This window comes from Crocuta crocuta, unplaced genomic scaffold, assembly GCF_008692635.1.
Source record: "Crocuta crocuta isolate KB4526 unplaced genomic scaffold, BGI_CrCroc_1.0 scaffold226, whole genome shotgun sequence".
Lineage (NCBI taxonomy): Eukaryota > Metazoa > Chordata > Mammalia > Carnivora > Hyaenidae > Crocuta > Crocuta crocuta.
Window position 1 is genome coordinate 2,200,421 of NW_027530997.1, and position 22,080 is coordinate 2,222,500.

General features: G+C 34.2%; 1 pseudogene; it reads left to right on the plus strand.

Annotated features, from left to right (window-relative positions):
* Nucleotides 1-19,481: 19,481 nt before the first annotated feature.
* LOC144236858 (large ribosomal subunit protein uL5 pseudogene) lies at nt 19,482-21,099 on the plus strand (annotated as a pseudogene).
* The last annotated feature ends 981 nt before the right edge of the window (nt 21,100-22,080 follow it).

Sequence of the window (22,080 nt, forward strand, 5' to 3'; positions counted from 1 at the left end):
TAGATGGACATTTGACAGGGGCAATTTGAGCTAAAGACAATAAATAATAGATTTGAGAGAATTGTGCTCTTCATCCATTCATTCAATCAATCAAGAATTATTCGTGGGGTAGAGAATACCATGTCCAGTGATGGGTAGTGGGGATATTAAAAGGAATAACCACAATAAATCTCTCAGCTCAAAGAAAATGCATTCTAACAGGCAGGTACTATACCAGCAGCCCTAGGCTAAACCAATTTTCCAAATATTTTCTTTAGCTGTAGAGTTTCAAATTACTGAATGTGAATGTTCTGCACAGGTCATGCAGTCACCAATATTTCATTGGCACCACACTGCCTATGCTTTTTTACTTAGCCTGACCCAGACTTTTATGCAGCCTGCCTAATTTTTGTGTATACAATTGAACCCTTGTATATTACAAACAATGGTACTTTATATGAATACATTATTGTAGTCATAAATTTGAGTCTCCTGTTGCAGTTTGCAGGTCCTATTTGTTTGTAAGTATTGGGGCTTCTGCACACACTAAATAATAATATCTACTCTTTAAATTCTAAGTAAATTTTTGAAAAGACATATGCATACAAGAATAAGACATCAAAGTAAAACTAGATTAGAAAAGATGGCTTTATGAGTTTTCTTTTCCTGAATTAAAGTTTATCTTTGAGATCAAATGAAGCACACAGAGGCAACTATAGACCTCTTCCAAAGGTCTTCTTGTTAGATCCTGAGACAGAGCCACAGGGATAATTCTTCTCATTAAACTCATTATTGAATAAATAATTTCACATCCTTTGGCTATAAGGGGAATAAGGTGTAGGGGCAGGGATAAAGTTCTCTCCAGTACTGGATATAGAACCTCCTTAGACCTGGGCAAGTGAGCCCTGACACAGGCCCTGGGCCTCCAGTGGCCTGCTGCTTTGGAGTGCCTTTCTGGAAATGTCTACATCCCCTTGGGTTAACAGGACCAACCAGACCACATTGGCTACGACCCTGCAAATGTAAGGGAAGCTCTACTACAGAAGAAGTCCATGTCTCCCTTCTACAGACCAAAGAAAGAATATGAGGAGAGTTACCTTGTGGACGGCTGGCTTTTTCTTATATACTTCTCACAGCAATCTGATGAGGTAGCTAATTTGAAAGAATTTTTTTAATATTTTATTTATTTTTGAGACAGAGAAAGACAGAACATGAGCGGGGAAGTGGCAGAGAGAGATGGAGACACAGATTCCAAAACATGTTCCAGGCTCTGAGCTGCCAACACAGAACCCGCACGGGGCTCGAGCCCATTAACCGTGAGATCATGACCTGAGCCGAAGTCGGACACTTAACCGACTGAGCCACCCAGGTGCCCCTGAGGTAGCTAATTTTAACCTAATATTGCAAATGGATAAACAGAGATTCAATACTTGGATTGAACCATTAAGAGCTATGCAAAGTCACATATCCTTGTGTTAGAGCTGCATTCGATGTTTTGACATGGTCTTTCTACCGTACCTCAGTTTTACAAAATAAAAACTATGTGTTTGGGTTTTGAGTCAAAACAGAGACCACATCTTTACTGAAAGAATATTTGCAGTAGAAATGGCATTCTGTGACACTGCCTATAGTTAAGGAGCCATTTTTGTTGCAAATGAATTGTTATAATGCCAGTTATTCCATACAGTTAAGGAAAGATAAAAATAGTTTGGAAATCTTATGATGATTAAAATATTTAAATATATTTAGCTTAATTTCGTGCTGTTTAGTCTTAGTTTAAATAAAATTGAAAATAAGGAGTTGCTTAATATTCAGTTAACAGATTAATAAATTAGGGCGACATAATTTGTCCTTTTGGTACTTTTCAAATCCTGCCTCCTAAGCACCAGCAGCTAAATCTTTAAAGTAGAATAAATGCTTTCAGATTTCCCCCAATGGATTCAGAGATCCCTGTAATAATGTCTAACATAAGCTTCCCCCAACCACATCAAAAGATCTTTCTTTTGCTTTTTCTCTATCTATATGTATCTCACTACTGTTGCCCATGAAACATAGGTTTACTATGCCAATATCACTAACAGCAAACAAATTTAGACATTTTATAAAGAGCAGTGTCTTTTCCATGGTCTATAGTAGACTATGATGTGGTGTCTCACCTTTTTAAAACCCACGTGCCTTTTTTGATAAACCTTAAGATTGAATTGCATACCATGCATGAATACTGTGGCATTTCACAACACATTTCACAACCAACCAAAGCAGTTTAGGTAATAAAATACCTTTTATGACCATGCATCATTGCAAACTGTTATTTTATGTTCTTGCTGCAGGGGAACCCCCCCCTCCACATATCACCCCACACCAAAATTGATTGTCTTACTAGGTACAAACTTTCAGCCTCTACAGTGGAGAATAATTCATATATAACCACAAGAAACTTATCATTTATTTTACTATAAAAAACAAAAGATATCTCAAGCCATACAAGACCATTATACAGTCATAAATCAAACTGTATTCCATCTCGTAACTTCTTTTACAGTGGTTTGTATCCATCTCCCCTACACTTTCTCTTCTACAGCCACACTCCCGTACTTTCTCTTGTATTAACTGACCAAGCTGATTCCTACTTTGTTCTTAGTGCTATTTTTTCTATCTAGAAATACCATGCCTCCAATTTTTGCAGAATAGACCCCTTTCTGTCATTCTCATTTTAGGTGACAGATAAACTCCTCAGAGAGGTCTTCTCTCATCATATGATGTTTCCCTTAGTATTTTATTTTCTTCTTAGCACTTATCAAGACTTTAGGCTTTTCTCTTTATTTGTTTATTGTCTTTTTCAAGCCTCATCCCACTTTAGAGTATAAGTACTTTGAGAATGCAAGTCTCAGCAGTATTATTCAATGTTCCACGCCTTCTCTTTAGAACAGTCTGCCACTCAGAGGGTACTCGAAGCATATCTGGTGAGAAAATGGTGAGGAGGAAGAGAATAAAGAAAAATCACACAACCTATGATCATAAAACATTAGTTTCTACATAAATAAACCCATGTGAACATGCTGATGCCTATTATGTTTTTAATGTGTCCATTTCATCACATTTGTTTTCAGCAAGTATTATGCAATTAAGATATGCTAATTTACAACCAACAGTGTATAATTTGAAGAATGAGAATATTTAAGGGATTGCCTTTAAAAATAAACGTTCCTTGGGGCGCCTGGGTGGCTCAGTTGGTTAAGCGTCTGACTTCGGCTCAGGTCATGATCTCACAGTTAGTGGGTTTGAGCCCAATGTCAGACTCTGTGCCGTTGCCTCAGAATGTGGAGCCTGCTTTGGATTCTGTGTCTCCCTCTCTGCCCCTCCCCTGTTCAGGCTCTGTCTCTGTCTAAAAAAAAAAAAATAGATAAACATTTAAAATTTTTAAATAAATGGATAAATAAAAAGTCACAGTAATACAAAGAAAGACCCATTTAAATATATGCAATGAATTACTCTTTGTACATTTAATTAACTTAGAACTTCATAAATACTAAAATTGTAACTGCATTCATATGAATGTATTAACCTTCAGGAATATGTACAGGTGCTTAATTTGTACTTAGCAAGATATAAATATCAAATTAGGTGTCGATTAATTGATTAAAATATCTTATTTTTCAAGTAGCTATTTTAAATTTGACATTCAATAAACACTTATCAGAAGCAGATGAAATTTGATCTGCACTTCTCCACCTGTTTTCAGTCTTAAATTTTATTTACCATTTATTAAACTCTTAATATGTGTCAGGTCCGATCTATTGCTCGCATTCTTCCCTAAGAAACATTTCTCTAATTTTAACTCCTACCAATTAGGATCAATTCTGCTGCTATATGTCTATTTCTTCCTTAAGTTAGCTTGAATGAGATAGTCCCAGGAATGTTTCATGTAAATAAGTTTGACAATTTTTTTTCGAATATCTTTGAGCTTTAATTCTTAGATCCTAATGTATATCTACTTGATTCTAATTTACCTTACTCTATTTCATCATCTTTCCATCACTCAATATTAAATTGAATCATCCCATTGGGATAGCTTTTATGATTATTTTGGTTTTAATCATTAATAATGAATCACTCATTACTTTTTTTCATGGAAATGATTTTTCAGTGATCCAGCCTTGCTTCCTGTAGTGATAATTTATCAACTAATATTCTATGGCTAGAGTAATAAAACATAAAAAGGTCAGGAAGCTTCTCAGTTTGGTTCAAAATTTATCATTCTTTTCATAATAATCTTCTGTGTTTTAAATTAAAGGTGATAGTATTCAAAGTTAAATAAAGCACTAACATTTATCAAGTGTTTTGGATCTCAAAATGAGATTAAACAAACATTATTGCTCAGATTAATACAAAAACAATTTAGGTTAGGTATTTAAACAATAATACACTTTTATTACATGAATGGAAACAGAATAGTATTAACTCATCGCCTAGCCTTTCTCTTCTCAGAGATCCCACATACTTGTTTGTATGCTTATACACCACTTTAATTGCTGATTTATCCAGCTTTCTTGCTCACTGTCAAAATGCAATCCATAGCAGTCAAAGTTTAAGGTGTATAAAGTGATTTAAGTTTAAATTGGATACCATGGAAATATCTCACATATTATTCAAGAAACTTTATTTAAATGATGCATTCTTACATTCTGGATGATTTTGATGCACATATTTGAATAAAATACACAAGAGGCACCCATTTAACACTCTGGTTTATACTATGGTTATAGCTAACATGACATTGTATCAATTAATATTCCAACTGTCAAAGTTCCCAACTGCAAACCCACAATCACAAGAATGCAGGTCTGAAACATAATTGTATTCATCCACAAATACAAGTATATGCTTATTCCTCTGGGACTAGTTAAAGGTGATTTTGAGTGCTAAAGTCATTTTCTACTCTCCTACTTGGACTAAAGATCATTTAAATTTCTTCTTTCTAAATATTGACGGAACTATTTTTATTATAATCCAATGTAATATTGAATTATACAACAGAAATATCTATTGGGGCTAGAAGTAAGATATATTTTTGGTACAAAGAATTTACAGAATACAACAGCACACATTCAATCATATTTAGGGGAGTGAGAAAAGGATTACTTAAATCTTCATAACTATATTTGCCAGTTTCTCCCCAGTTCTATGGTCAAATCTGAAAAATGTTATTTTGCTTAACTTTCCTTAGTTTGCCATATTTTCATTAAGCCAATTGTATTACCTACCTTGTCTAGACAGAAGAATTTAAAGACTCCATTCTCAGGTTGACACAAGAAACAGAATTTGTTATAAAGTGAGAGTAAATCTACAGAAGGATGATTATATATCTAAGCATATACAAATAAATTTCTTAGCTTTTTCCTGTTTTTAATATTACTATATTTTGCAAAATTGCATAGATATATAAATATTGGAAATTTATAGTCTCTTGTATTTTCCTTCAATAAACAATATTAAAGAATAAAGATAAAGGAAAATAATTGCAGCAAGTATGTTAGAGAAGAATTAGTATCCTTAATACATGAGTCCCTGATTTTTATAACTGATCATTTTCTTCCCATTAAAAAGTTGAACAAATATATATATATATACTTGTATATGTATATATGTACTTGTATATATATATATATATATATATATATATATATATATATANTATACTTGTGTTTTTTTTAAATTAGATAGCATTTTTCATTATATTAAAAAAAAAATAGGAACATTTTACATATCTAACACTAGGAGTTTTACTTGATTAACTATGGTGCAATTATATGATGCATATCACATTGCCATTTAAAAGTAAATATTTAAAGAATGTAATGGTATAAAAATTGTTACATTATAATAGTCACAAGGCAGATCATAGGATTACAAATGCAATGTTATCCTAATTTTTCTATTAGTTACATGTATTCAAATAAAATATCAGGAAGGGAATTCACCAAAATTCTAACACTGGTTATATTTTTAGTGGATCTGCATGTTTTAAATTACATATTTGTCAGTATTTTCAACAATGAGAAAATATTATATAAAAAATTTAAATATGTGAGTATTCTTAAAAGTAAAAGAAAAACTACTTTATCTTCGACAATATCATTTTCTATATTTTAAATAGTAATTTTTTAACATATAATTATGCCAATATTAAAATTTTACTTGTTAATAAAAATAATTTACCTTTTTAAAAATTCTAATTCCACTATAATTAACATATAATGTTAAATTAGTTCCAGGTGTACAATATGTGATTCTACAGTTCCATATATTGCTCAGTGCTCATCAAGATCAATGTACTCTTAATTCCCTTCACCTATTTCACCTATCCCTCACCCAACTCCCTTCTGGTACCATCTGTTCTCTATGTAAAGAGTCGGGTTTTTTTGGTTTGTCTTTTCTTTTTCCCTTATTCCCTTGTTTTATTTCTTAAATTCCACATATTAGTGAAATCATGTGGTACCTTTTTATGACTGACTTAGTTCACTTAGCATTATACTTTCTATATCCACCCATGTTGTGGCAAATGAAAAGATTTCATTCTTTTTATGACTGAATAATATCCCAGATCTTTATCCCTTCATCAATCAAAGATTTGGAGAAAAAGAACTCCTTGTTCACTGTTGGTGGGAATGCAAAAAATAATTTATTTTTGAAATTTAGAAAACATCCTATATATATATGCCCAGCCAAATTCATATATACTCCTAGTCAAAGTAAGTGAATTGGGTTATGGACTCAAATCTATACCTGACATAAATTTTTACATGTAAAATTGTTTGAGTGTTTTATAACTTACAATACTTTTAAATTTTGATATAAACAAAGATAGCACTTTTCCAAAAGGCATATACAGCAAACTAGGTCACAAAAAAAACATCAAGGGATTCTAAAAACATTTCAGCTTGAAACACACTGATCCTCTTTGCCCTAATCTACTCTTCTCTTTCCATGTAATGCTCACTGCATGAATTCCTCCCTGATGGACAACATGCATATGCAACCTAGGGTGTAGAAGCTTAAGACAAGCTAAAGTCATTCATCATCTCTGAATGCCTGGATGGCTATATGCAGAGACATTTTGTGTTCAACAGAGAATTACACTGGAAACATTGGTTGAGCACATATTTGTTCCATTGTCTGATCTGTATACTGAGTCCTTCATATAGGATACATTATGTTATGTTGTGCCCCTATGTTAAATAAAATTAACAAAGAGTATCTGGGTTGTATTTTCTCACTCCATCCCGCCACTCCTGAAGAATTGCTTTCATGAAATTCCTTATCAGTGTATATAGGAGAAAATGCTGTAAGATTTGCCCAGGAAGCAAAGCCCCATTGCAACTGTGCCAAAATGATGTTGCAAGGTATTTAAAGAATAAACTGTTCTTCTTCCAAGAACATATTTAATCTTATGATCACTGTAAAATGTGTAAATGATCAGAACACCTTTTATGGGCATTTCAAACAAGCGTCCAGCCAAATTCATGGTCTGTTGAAGTGTGAAGGTAAATGTCATGAATATCTTCAATTAATTATTGACTAATCTCTGTCCTTACCCTAGCTTTTCTTTCTGTTTTTTTCCCTATGTTATGAGATGTAGGTATAGATATAGATACATAAATCCTTATAAGTTATTGAACTTTCTTTCTGGAACAATGTTGTCATAAACAAATATGTATGTAGAACATATAACTTACCAATATCACATGAGGTTGTATGTGTGTATGGCGTGAACTTAAATTAATAAACTTAATTTCATAGAGCAGTTTTAGGTTCACAGCAAAATAGAGCAGAAAGTACAGGGAGTTTGCATATACTCTTTGTACCTCTCCCCTCCCCCCACCTCCCCTCAAGGCTTCTCCTACTATTGACATTGATCACCACAGTGGTATATTTATTGCATTAATTAACACATCACCACTCAAAGCCTATAGTTTATATTGGAATTCACCCAGGTGTTGTATATTCTATGGATTTTGACAAATGAATAATGACATATATCCACCATGTACTATTATACAGAATAGCTTCACTTCCATAAAATCTTTGTGCTCTGCCTGTTCCTTTTCCCCCTCTCCTAACTCCTAGTAATCCCTGAACTTTTTATTGTCTCCATAGTTTGTCTTTTTCACAATGACATATAGTTGGAATCATATAGGATGTAGCCTATTCAGATTGTCTTCTTTCAGTTAATAATATGCAAGTAAATTTCTTTCATGTCTTTTCATTGCTAAAATCTTTCTATTGTCTGTATGCACCATTGTTTATCCATTAATCTACTGAGGGACATCTTATTTGTTTCCAAGTTTTAGCAATCATGAATAAAACTGCTGTAAATATCTGTGGGCATGTGAATGTAGACCATAAATCTTCTCTATTGAGTGATTTCCAAAGAGTATGATTACTGGATCGATAGTAAGAGTATGTTTAGTTTTGTAAAAAGCCACCAAACAATCTTCCCAAAGTAGCTGTACCCTTATGCATTCTCACCAAAAGTGAATGAGAATTCCTTTTGTTCCATATTCTCAGTGTTTAGTGTTGTCAGTGTTCTAGATTTTGCCATTCTAGTAGGTATGTAATGATTTCTCATTATTGTGTTAATTTGCTCTTCCCTATAACATGATGTGGAGCATCTTTTCATATGCTTTCTCTCTATTTGTATATCTTACTTGATGATGTATCTTTCTGGTCTTTGAGCCATTTTTAAACACTTATTTTTGTTTTTTTTTCATTGAGTTTTAAAAGTTTTTCTGTATATTTTGGGTCATAGTTCTTTATAAGATATATACCCTTTGTAAATATTTTCTCCTAGTTTGTGGCCTATGTTTGCATTTGTCTTTCTTTTTCAAACTTTTATTTAAATTTCAGTTAGTTAACATATGGTGTAGAATTAGTTTCTGGTGTAGAATTTAGTGATTCAACACTTAACATACATTACCCAATACTCAACACAAATGCCCTTCTTAATACCCATCACCTATTTAACCCATCCTTCCCTCCCAATTCCCCTCAGTTTTTCTCTATGGCTAAGAATCTGTTTCTTGGTTTTCTCTGTTTTTTTTTCCTTCTGTGTTCATTTGTTTTGTTTCTTAAATTCCACATATGAGCGAAATCATATGGCATTTGTCTTTCTCTAGTGGACTTATTTCACTTAACATAATCCTCTCTACCTCCACCTATAGCATATATATGTATGTATGTATATATGTATGTATGTATGTATGTATATATACCACATCTTCTTTACCTATTCATCATTAAATGGACATTTGGGCTCTTTCCATAATTTGGCTATTATAGATAATGCTGCAATAAACATTAGGGTGCATGTATTCCTTTGAATTAGTATTTTCGTATTTTTTTGGGTAAATAACTATCACTGCAATTGCTGGATCATAGTGTAGTTCTGTTTTTTAGTTTTTGAAGAACCTCCAAACTGTTTTCCAGAGTGGCTGCAGCAGTTTGCATTTGCATCAACAATGTAAGGGGTTTCCCCTTTCTCCACTTCTTCATCAGCATCTATTGTTTCTTGTGTTTCTGCTTTTAGCCATTCTGACAGAATCCAGGTGATATCTCATTCAAGTCTTGATTTATATTTCCCTGATGATGGGTGATGATGAATATCCTTTCATGTCTCTGTTAGCCATCTGTATATTTTCTTTAGAAAAATGTTTATTCATGTCTTCTTCCCATTTTTAATGTGTATTTATTTTTGAGAGAGAGAGAGAGAGAGAGAGAGAGAGACTGTGAGTAGAGGAGGGACAGAGAGAGGGAGACACAGAATTAGAAGCAGGCTGCAGGCTCTGAGCTGTCAGCACAGAGCCCAACAGGTGGCTCAAACCTACTAATTCAAGATCATGACCTGAGCCAAAGTCCAGTACTGAACTGACTGAGCCACCCAGGTGAACCTACTTCCCATGTTTAATTGGATTATTTATTTTCTGGCTGTTGAGTTTTATACATTATTTATATATACTTAATATATATATTAAGTATATTTTCTTTCTTTCTTTCTTTCTTTCTTTCTTTCTTTCTTTCTTTCTTTCTTTCTTTCTGTCTTTCTTTCTGTCTTTCTTTCTTTCTTTCTTTCTCCCTTGTTTTACTCCTTTTTCTCGGTCTCCAAATCCTCTCTTTTTAACATTATCTTCCAAACCCTGAAAATATTAAATATATCTTTAACCTCAGATTCAAAATATCCAACATCATAGACAGTCATCCAACCTTCATCTAGATAGCCACAGATAATGGAACCAATTTATTGTAAACTGAAACTGTTACTCATTGTCACCCCTCAATACCTTGAAACGTCTCCAATTATCTGATACATCTCAGAATGGCACTCTTTCCATTTGCTCAAGCCAGAAAACAATGAATCTCCTTTAACTGCATCGTCTCCATCAACAGCCTTATTTTCAATTAGTGTTAAGTACTGACAATTTAAACTCAGAAATACTTACTGAATTTATTGTCTTCTCTCCAACATGATTATTTCTTCTCTGAATCAACCAAAGTCTCCCAATTTATTCCACTACCCCCAATTGTGTCTTCTTTCCATATATCATCCTCACTGCAAAGTGAAATTTCCAAAATGCAAATTACACTTCATTGCTTTCTGGATAAAATCCAATATCTTTGCATAACCAATATGTCCTCTTACATCCTCCCACATGGCCTCACTTTCATAATATTGAAATTGCTTTCTAAATGGTGTCCTTTTCTCCATGAAGCAATCTGGCATTTGCCAGAAAAATCCTAATAAAACCTTCTATCATTGAATTATTTTTGTATCGCCTGTATTAAATTGCATACTTTTATTAAATTTCAAACCCTCCACAGCCTGTTATTTTTATTAATCCCTTCTTTTCTCCTGCTACCACATTATAAGTGATCTTTTGTTCTACTGGTCTATTAAGTACCCTCCTTGCACCCTCATTTTTCTAAGACTTACCTTGCCTAGAATTTTTTCCATATTGTCCTCTACTTCCATTCATAGATTAATGGCAAGGACTAATCCTTCACACTGCTATTCCCACAGCTTCCTGCCATCCAGGTCATGTAGGTTTTATTTTTCCCTTAAGGTTTGTAAAAAGTAAACAACAATTAACTATCTCAATTATTTCTTTTATTTGAATGCACAGACCTATGCATCCAGAATGGAAGATGGAAAGCTTTGGGTGAGTGTGAGTGTGTCTATAAGCTATGGCTAATAAGACACTGAAACAGACTTTTGAGCACCATACATCTATTTTCTTTATAAACTTTAAATCTTCTCCCTTCACAACCATCTCCCCATTCCTCCCTTAAACCTATGAAATATGTAACTTTACTACTCGCTACCAGTATACTACACTTTCATATCAATTGCACTACATTTTAAAATAACTTTTGTATTTTTCACTTGATTATTCCTCTCTCTCAAAACTAATAATTTGAGGTAAACATGTTCCTCAAGAGTCTAGTGAATTACAACCAATAATATATTTTTAAAGAAGGGATGTCTCTGAAAAGTCATAGTATATTTAAAATTTTATATAAATTTTGCATCCTGTTCTATATAAAGATGGTTTGTTATACCAAATGAAGATATAAATCACTTACTAAAGCAAGCTATAGCAAGCATCCAAAACTATCCTTAATTTCTCTACCTATATCAGTATTTTTTATCAGTATTTGATGTGGTTTCATTAATCTTTTTTTCTTCTAGTTATTTCCTTGGTTTCATAAATCTATCACTTATTTCTTCTAATTATTTCCTTTGTTTCATAAATCTATCACTTATTTCTTCTAGTTATTTCCCCTCCTTTGCTTTATTGCCAAAATATTACAACATGCCTTTATTAAATAATAGAATACAAATGGAAGCTATTTAAATGTTGCTGCAAATAATGGTCCATGTGTTATTTCTTGGTCTTTCTCATATATAAACAGCAATGTAGTCCACAGTGATAAAAATCATTTAAAAATAAACATCTAAGTACATTCATTGCTTTTTACAGTAAATAAATTCTGTACAGAATGAATATTTCTTGGTTCATTTTTCCTGTAAGCTGTTTTAAAGTTGGGGAAAATATATTATTGTTCAGAAAATTTATCACTTGATGGCAATAAATCAATCAAGTTGTATATCCTGGCTTGAAACAAGAATTAAGATGAAGCACAATTTATTTCAACCAAATGAAGTTTCAACTCAGAATTCTGAATGATGCATACAACCTTCACAGTTTGACTTGATATAACTGCTTGCAGTAGCTGCTTGTCTATTCCAGAAGATGGCACTTGTACGAACCAGATCTAGGTTAAAATCGTGTAGTTATTGCAGCCTTTTCTTTCCCCAGTGAGAATACTTTCTGTAACCATTGAAAAGCTATTCTAGGTCAGCTTTTGAAGCAATGGTGCTCTTGACTCTTTCCTTTTTTGAATTGCTCTCAAATTGAAAGAAATATTTGTGAAGTACATCCCTTCTTATATCCCACCTATGAAAGAAGGATATTTTATCCATTCACTTGATTTCATTTTCCTTTTAGGTTTGTGCCATTTCTTGTGACTTATACCCTGCTAGAGCCTCCTCAGATCATCAAGATAATTATACTAAGCTTAGTGCTGACAGTTCAAAGACAGCTTTTTAATAAAACAAGAAAAAAATATTTTCAAAAAAGAACTTAAATTTTTTTCCTTTGATCAACCACCACAAAACAGTTAATTATATAAAACATTTAAAAATGCTTAATTGAATCATAGACTTTCAATACTACCATTGCACTGTGCATAGGGTAATACTTAATTACCCTATGTAAATTACCTAAATTTACTTTGAAACTCAGAGTAAATATGTATTGAATAAATATATTAATGCATTTCCTAATTCAGCATGAAGTATTTAATATCTCAAGGTCATCAGGCAGGTTTATGATGCTTCATGTACTTTATAATGATCTTAAAATGTTTCCTATTTTTGCCCGACTTTGTTTATTAGAACCAGATAAAAACGTAGATTAAAAAATTGTCTGGAACTGAGATTTACTTATGCCCAAGAGCTAACAAGAAATAACTGCATAAAATATTTTGAAAGGTTTCCAAATTTCCCTTTAGACATTTATTTTTATTTTTTTAATGTTTTTATTTATTTTTAAGAGAGAGAGGTAGAGTAGAAGCATGGGAGGGGCAGAGAGAGAGGGAGAGACATAATCTAAAACAGGCTCCAGTCTCTGAGCTGTCAGCATAGAGCCTGATGAGGGGCTCAAACTCATAGACTGTGAGATCATTACCTGAGCTGAAGTCGGACACTTACCTGACTGAGCCACCTAGGTGCTGCCCTATAGATATTTATTTTAACTATTTTGTACAGCCCACGGTGTATATGTATGAGATCACTGTTTATGAGTTTTTCTTAGTTTATAAATTTAAAGAAAATACTTGCTTATTATTATTAAAATATAATTATTCTATATATTCAAATTGTTAAACTCATTATTTTATTGGATTATTTTCAGAATAAGCAATTGGGGTAAAGAGCAGCAATTTAAAAGAATTATTTAAAATAAAAAATGGCAGGGCACCTGGGTAGCTCAGTTGGTTAAGCATCTGACTCTTGATTTTGGCTCTGGTCATTATCTCAGGGTTGGTGAGATTGAGCCCATCTTTGGGCTCTGCACTGACAGAACTGAGCCTGCTTGGGGTTGTCCCTCTCCCTCTCTCTCTGCCGATTCCAGGGGAGCCTGCTCATATTCCCTCTGTCTCTCTCTCTCTCTCTGTCTGTCTCAAAATAAATAAACTAACAAGCAATTAAATTTAATATTTAAATAAAAAAATAAAAAATTCCTATTATTTGAATCTTTTTTTATTATTATTATTTGGACAGGTAGACACCACTAACTATTCACAAAACATCAGTTTCCCCCTTCTCTCTTAGAAAGCTTACCACTTGAACTTTATTTATTTTCTGGCCAAATAAATGTAAGTGAGAATTACTGATACCGATTTGCAGAAAACACTTTTAAAAAATAATTGAAACATGCAGTTTGTCCTTTGCCCTTTCTTTATTCTATCTTTCTTGGAACACCCTCCTGATACTGGATGTGGAACTGCCATTTATAACTATCAGGTGACAAACTATATGATAAAAATGGGCATGAGGAGAAGTGTGGGCATCTTATAACAAAAAGAGCTGCTAGTAGAATAATGTCCCTAGCAATTATAATAATGTCTGGCACATAGTAAAAGATTAAGAAATATTTGCTGAATGACTTGAATTAATTTATTGCCCCACCCATACTGTCCATTGTCTACCACCTCTCCCTAGGTAATCATTTCACCTCTCATACTGAATGCAGTATTCTGTTTATTAGAATGGCTTCTCTGCTAGACTGTGAGCTTCTAGAGGAAAGACAGGGTGCCTTCTTCTCTTTTTATCCCTAACATGGAGATCCTTAGTGCACAGGAGTTCTGACTATAAATTTTTTAATGGTAATATGGAAAAATATTTTTCATGATTATGGTATGTAAATTTAAAATATTGTCATCATGGAAGTTAATGTAAAAGTATAAAACATGTTCCATGTTTACAATCTCAAAAAGTCACCTTTGGGGGAGGGGGAAGATGGGCATGGAGGAGGGCACTTGTGGGGATGAGCACTGGGTGTTATATGGAAACCAACTTGACAATAAACTATTTGTAAACAAAAAAAAAATCACCTTTGATAATTTTGTCTTAATGCCTACTTAACAAATGACACATAAAAGATCATAATAGATATCTACAACAACCAAAACCTCTTGTAACTTTTTATATGTATTTTAAGATTTAAAAAGAAACAAGAGAAAAAATATGTTGCTGTCATTTGTAGACTATATATATGTATTTTTACGGATTTTTTGTTTCTTACAAACACATATTTCTTGTCTCCAGGAAAATACCTTAAGCCAGTGGATTTAAAATTGAATTCAAGATCTAGTTGTCTTATAAATCTGAAAGAAAAGAACCCTTACACTTTTATACAAAATTGCATGTAAAAACAATATAAGAAATCTTTCAATCATGATCAAAATAAATTTATATATAAATTTCTCCCCAATCTGAATAGTTAGAGACAAGTTTTTTAGTTAATTTCTGTATCACAAACTTACGTATTCTTAGCTTGCCTTTTGATCAAAGTGAAGAGATTTTAGCATAGTGCCTGAATATTTTTAGCCCAAAGTGATTTGTCTTATAGCTCCTTTTTAATGGAAGCATATTAGTTTCAAAATAATATTCACATTTAAAAATATTTTCCTTAAGGAAGAGGGGGGCTTATATTATTTTGATTTTACATTTCTAAGAAAAGCAAAGATTTCTACTCAGAAATTCAATTAAAAATATATAGTTGTGTGTGTGTGATAAGGACCTTTAAAATTTACTTCCTTTAACAACTTTCAACTATACAATATAGAACTGTTAACTATAGTCACTGTGTTGCATACTACATTCCCAGACTTTTTTGATCTTATAACTAGACTCTTGTTTCCTTTGATACAATATACATTACTATTATGATTGTCTTAACTAACCTTATTGTGGTGGTCATTTTGCATATATATGCATATGTAAAATCACTAGTCATACACTTGAACTTATCACAATGTTATATGTTAATTATATTTCAATAAAACAGGAAGAAAAATAAATATAGGTGTGTGTGCATATATATATATATCTTTGAAATTTTTTTCTTATTAAGAAATTTTTTAATGTTTATTTATTTTTGAGAGAGAGACACACAGTGTGACCACAGGAGGAGCAGTGAGAGAGACACACAGAATGGGAAGCAGGCTCCAGGCTCTGAGCTAGCTGTCAGCACAGAGCCCATCACGGGGCTCAAACTCATGAATCGTGAGATTATGACCTGAGATGTTGGGCACTCAACTGACTGAGCCACCCAGGCACCTCTACTTTTGAAATTTTAAATAAAATCTCAATGTTTGACATTTGACATTTTTTCTTAATTACTTAAAATTCTCTTACCTTTGTTGATATATATACATAATTGACAAATATCATTGTGTATATGTATATAGTGTATATGTGTTTGAAGTACATACATAATGATTTGGTATATGTATATATTGTAAAATGGTTACCATTATTAGGTTAGTTGGTACATCTATCATCTGTATAGTTACTTTTTGTGTGTATGTAAGGAAGTAACTGCCATTTATCAGTTTACTCTCTGTATTGGTAAGTTCAGCTTTTTATGTTCCATAGGTAAGTGAAAGCATACAGTATTTGTATTTCTCTGTCATGGCAGAATTTCCTTCTTGTTTTAGCTGAATATTCCATTCTTTACCGACATGTTTGGGTTTCAGGTTAGCATTTTGTTAGTTAAAAACAGAAAGGAGAGTGCCTAGCCATTTGGCTCATAAGGGCGACTCTCTCCTCCCCAAGAAAGTGATAGGAATCTATAACACTGAGATAATAGGGAGAGTTTAGGGCACAAAGCCCAAGTCCTCCTTTTTCTAAGCCTTGATACATAAAGAAATCTTCTTATATGCAGATTCTAAGAAGGGTAATTATATCTGGCTATTCCTCTGAGTGGAAGGCTTTCTCTCTTTAAGACAAAAAAAATAATTAGAAGAGGTATTTCCTTCCAGTGGTCTAGGTAAGGCAAAGGGAATAAATTTCATTGCATAGGCCTAAAAATAACTTTTTAACTTAATAAGAGTTGGCAAACTTGTGGAGAAACTGGAGCCCTGTACCCTGTTGGTAGCAATATAAAATGATATAGCAGCTATGGAAAACAGTATAGAGACTGTACAAAAAATTAGAAACAGAACGATCATGTGATCCAGCAATCCCACTTCTGGGAACCTCTGGCTAGGGTCTCTGCTTAGACACAGCTACAAGCGGGATTTATTTGGTCCTCCAAGATCTAGTCATTGGTTGCTGTAAGCCCCACCGCCTTCCCCATCTCTACCTCATTCCCAGTAGGCTAGTCCTAGATTCCCTTATCGAGGCCAATGCTGAGCACCTTAGATATCTACCTTGAACTCTGCTTGGGAAACTATAGGCTGGGGAGGTGGGGTTGGTTCTTGGTGTAGTGCTGTGCCAGCCTAGGGCAGGGATGATATGGTCCAGTGTGGCTGTTCTTCTCCTCTTAACCTTCTAATGCAGTCTTTCTCAATGTTTATGGTTGATGGAGATGCTTCTGCCCCATCCCTGGATTCTGGGGCTCTCAAATGGCATCTGGTCTATGAATAGTTGTTAGCTGGTCTGTGAGGGAGACTGAGTTTGGAAACAATCTATATTGCCATCTTGATTATATTACTTCCTCTATCCTCAGTCTTTTTGAGAATAAGGGAAAAACAAAGTCCTATTTTTTAATACACTATTATATGGCTTTTACTTTTCTCCCTAAATATATTCCTAATATTTATTTAATTCATTAAGTCAGAGTAAAATGTTTATGAACCTAAAAAGTGTTGAGTATGTATAAAAGAAAATATGAGTAAACATGGAAAACAAAATAATGACATGGAGAAGATCAAAATAATCAAAACTGTTTCTAGAAAATGACTCTATATAAAGCAAATCTCTGGGAAAATATATTACATATATGTGTGTGTGTATATATATATATACAAAAGATATAAATAAATAATATTAAAATTAAAACAAGAGACATTGGGAAAGTGTTAGGTAAACAATATAAAATACAAACTGAACAGTTATTCAGAAAAATATTAGTCACTACTGGGCATCTGGGCATTGGTAGCAATATAAAAGTTCAGGCTCTCCTCTCAGCCTCCACCAACATCACCTCAGTGAGGAAGTGGGACGTTCCTCATCACTGTAAGTGAAAGTGAAATCTATACTCTCCACTCAGCCTTTGTTGTGTTTTTTTCTCGATGTTTTGCTGGAGTAGGAATTAATTGTAAACATTTTTCTCTTTCTAGGCTGCTACTTATATGATTCTTTGGCAAAAGAGAACACACTTTTCTTGAAACATTTTTTTTGGTGCCAGTTGGAACTTCTAGTTGTGGGTTTCTTGAGAAGTCAAAAATATATAGGAGGCAAAAAGAAAGAACAACAAAGTCACCATTATGATGGTCCTCATGTTTCAGGGTTCCTAGTCAATCTGCCTTCTTCTAGCCCTTAACATTCTCTCNTTACTTGGTTGGAGAGATAGAAATAAATGTATCTACTCCATAATTTTCAGAACCAGAAAAGATATTAGATTTTTGATTACATGGCTTGTTGTGATGTTATTGTCTAAAAAGTCACATCTTGGTTAATTCCTAATTAGCTGATTTATTAAAAAAATTCACACCAAGGGAAGTTGGGTGACAGTAAGAAAAAATAAGAAATAAAGTGTTTAATATCTTCCTGGAGCAGCTTTATTGGTCACCAACTTTTTCTCACTGTACACAATTCTTAGTACAGTATAATTATTCATTTCATGTCTCTGTATCTCAAGCATCTTTATCAAAATGTTCCCTCCTTAGATGGTTAATGGCTGGAGTCTGTTTTTGTTCTAAGATTCTTTTAAAATGTTCAATGAGGAGTTAAGGATCTGGCAATTGGGCCATTTACCGATCTAGTTTTGGCCTGCAGATTAACTCCATTTAGCTGTGTCTTAAGGCTAATCATAAAAAAGTGAAAAGATAGCCAATGTCTCATCTGCTTCAGGATCTACTCCTGAATGCTGTCTAGTGGTGTTAGCTTATTCCAGAAGTTTCCAGTGGATGCATTCTTTTCTAACCTGCAGGACTGAATTAGAATTCAGTCTTGTTTTATAGAAAATGACTCTGGGTAAAGCCTTCAAAAGATGTTGTCAACATCCAGATTTTTCATCTGCCTGATGTTCTATGCAATCTGTAGTCTTATAAATCACCCTCACAATCTTTCCACTCTATCTTTGTACACCTTTTTCCCCCTAATAGCGATCTGAGATCGCTATTAGGATATGAATCAATTGTTATAGATCTGAAAGTATTGATTTATATACTTTCAGAATATTAAAAATTTTTAGATAATAGTTCTTAGCAGAGAATGAGGCAAGGGCTTAAAACCAATTGTGAGTATCTTGATTATTTCAAAAAGAGACTAATTTTCTTTTTTTAAGCTTATTTACTTATTTTAAGACTGACAGTGCAAGTGGGAGAGGAGCAGAAAGAGGGAGAATCTCAAGCTGGCACCTTGCTGCCAGCGCAGATTGTGACCTGAGCCAAAATCAAGAGTCAGATGCTTAACCAACTGAGCCACCTAGGTGCCCCCAAAAAAGATGAATTTTAAGCAATTAAGCTGTGGATGTTTCTGGTCTGAGAAAAATTGGTTATAAAGAGGGTTATGGAACGTTAGCCAGTAACATAAAGGTCTGTCCTAGACGCTGGGTCTAAACTTCCCTCTTGCCTTAGCAAGAGAGAGGGACACAAGATTAAAAAATAGGAGAGAGATATGGCTCATGTCCAGAAAAAGACAAGAGCCCCGAGTAATGGTCCTTGCCCCGTATTTATTAAGATCGGAAGGCTTACAAACAGGACGGGTGTGCACAAAGAGACAAAGAAGCTGTGAATATCAACTCATGGGCATGAGGGAAGGAGGGTGTTGAAGATATACAGTGTTTGGGGTTTGGGTCAATATAAGGCAAAATCCAGGTGGTTGGATGGGCAGATGGGCAGGTGGTTGTTTAGGGCACAAAGGAGGCACCTTGTCTGTTTCTGTTAGCTGGCCTAGGAGAGAAGACAGACAGGGAAAAACACTTCAAGGTTAACAAGGCACCTTTTCTTTTGTAGATGAGCTCCTGTACTAGGCAGTAACACCTGCAGCTGTACAGCAGCAGACAGGTCTATAGCCTGAATTACCTGCTTACCTAGTTTGGGCCTTCCTTCCTGTGAAAGCAACTTTCTGTTATCATACTAAATTGGGGGACACTCTTGCCCTGCATGTCTAATATTGCTTACCTCATATACCTTTGTATTGGGAGACTTTGTGCCCCTTCCTATTTTGGGGCCTTTGCCTGTCATTCTCTATTTTGGGGGTTTAGCATCCTCTATTCTTGGAGTGCCTTTTCACCATCTTATTCTCATGGTGTCAGTCATGTTTACCCAAACTCCAGTGTGAGCATCCTATGGCTTTGTATTTCTTTATGCCTTGTTAACCCATTCATATAAGTCCTGGGGATTCCTAAGCTTATTCCCCATAAAGACCATTATGTTCAAGTGGTGATTTGGGTAGCATACGGTGATATAAACTTTGTGTACTTATAATTTTTCTTGACCAAATAATATCTAATAAAAACAACTTGGAATCTGAATTTCCTTCACAACTTTCATGTAAAAATGCAGACAGACCAATGGATATATGGAATTTTATACCCCTTCTCCTTTTTTATAGGTAGTTCTCAAATAAATATTTTGCTCATATTGAAAGTATATCAAGGGGCCATTTAATTCTCAATTATCCTTGGTGATATTGTGCCATTTTTAAAGATAAGGGCAAGAATTAGAGTCATAGTTTGAATACACTTCACAAGCAAAACTCTGGCTCTTCCTGTTCTCCATTATCGTATAGGTATAGATCAAGGTAAAACAGAGAACTCCACATGGGAACTTCTCATCTATAAGCTCTGCCTCAGCATCTGAGGGATGGGGGTAAGTGGAGACAGACTGACTCAGGCAGCTAAGGTGCTAGGGCAGCTGACAGACCATATCCTTGTGTTCTCCAATACTAGATACGCCATCAGACCCTTTGGCATCAAGAGAAATGAAAAGATTGCTGTCCACTGCACATTACATGGGGTCAAGGAAGAGGAAATCCTGGAGGAAGATTTAAAGGTGCTGGAGTGTGATTTAACTTCTCCAGTACTGGAATCTGTGGTTTGGGGATTCAGGAGCACGTCAGTCTGGGGATCGATCATGACCCAAGCATTGGTGCCTGCAGCCTGGATTTCTATGTGGTTCTGGGTAGGCCAAGTTTCAGCACTGCAGACCAGAAGCACAGGGCAGGCTACATTGTGGCCAAATACAAAAGCAGGATCAGCAAAGAGGAGGCCATGCACTGATCCCAGTAGAAGCATGAAGCATGATGGGATCATCCTTCCTGGGAAATAATTTCTATTTCTATCCAAAAGTCCAAGACCAACAAAAAATTTTCAGTCAAATGCTAAAAAAACAAAAACAAAACAAAACAAAACAAAAAACCCAGCAATCTGACACACCTATGAGTAACTAGAAATTGTTTGTTGTCTATGTTGTTGGTGTACCTTATTTCTCAGGCCTCTTAACTGAATATGGCTGGCTTCCTCTGCTGCAGACCTGACAAATTTTCAATTCCTTGCAGACAGAAATTTTAGATAGGAGGTCACTTCTAGTCCAGACTCTTAGGGACAAACAAGATGAGATTGGGGAGATTTCCCACAAGGGAAAATTTGCTTGGAAAGAACAATGCTCTGTTGAAATCTAAATTCATCAGATTTTACATCCAGCTTGAGATATAGCCATATTGGTCCTAGGTATACCGTCTTTTGTATGACATACCTTTTAATGACTCAATCCGAAATATGGCAAGAAAAGACAGACCTGTTATTACTAATTAGGCTGGTTTCTGCCCAGAACAAGAGTTCTTATATCTTACCAGGTAATTGAGGATTCCTAAAAGGCTGTTTTTTCCTAGGAAAATATTTGCAAGTTTGACAAAAGGAATCAGAGTCAGGCACAATACAACACTAATTCACTATCACCACTTCTGGGCACTTCTGAAAGGAAGCTAAAGGGCTCCCGGAGAAGTATAGTTTCCAAGCTGGGAATTTTGAAATATAGGAGCAAGAGTGTCTCGACTGGATCTCAGTGTGACTTCCAGGATTGTTAACTATTTGGTTCCTTCAGAAAACAATACAACATAACTGATCACTAAAGCAAATTAAGTTTATTCAATTTATTTTTTTAAGAGAAGACACCATTTTGACAGTCTTCGTAATTAGAAGAAACTGGTTGGTCATGGAGTATATTAATATATCTTTGAGTCTGTTCTCAAATGGTTTAGAAGGTTTCAAGGTGAGAAACATTATAATCAGGCCAAGTCAGTGACATAAT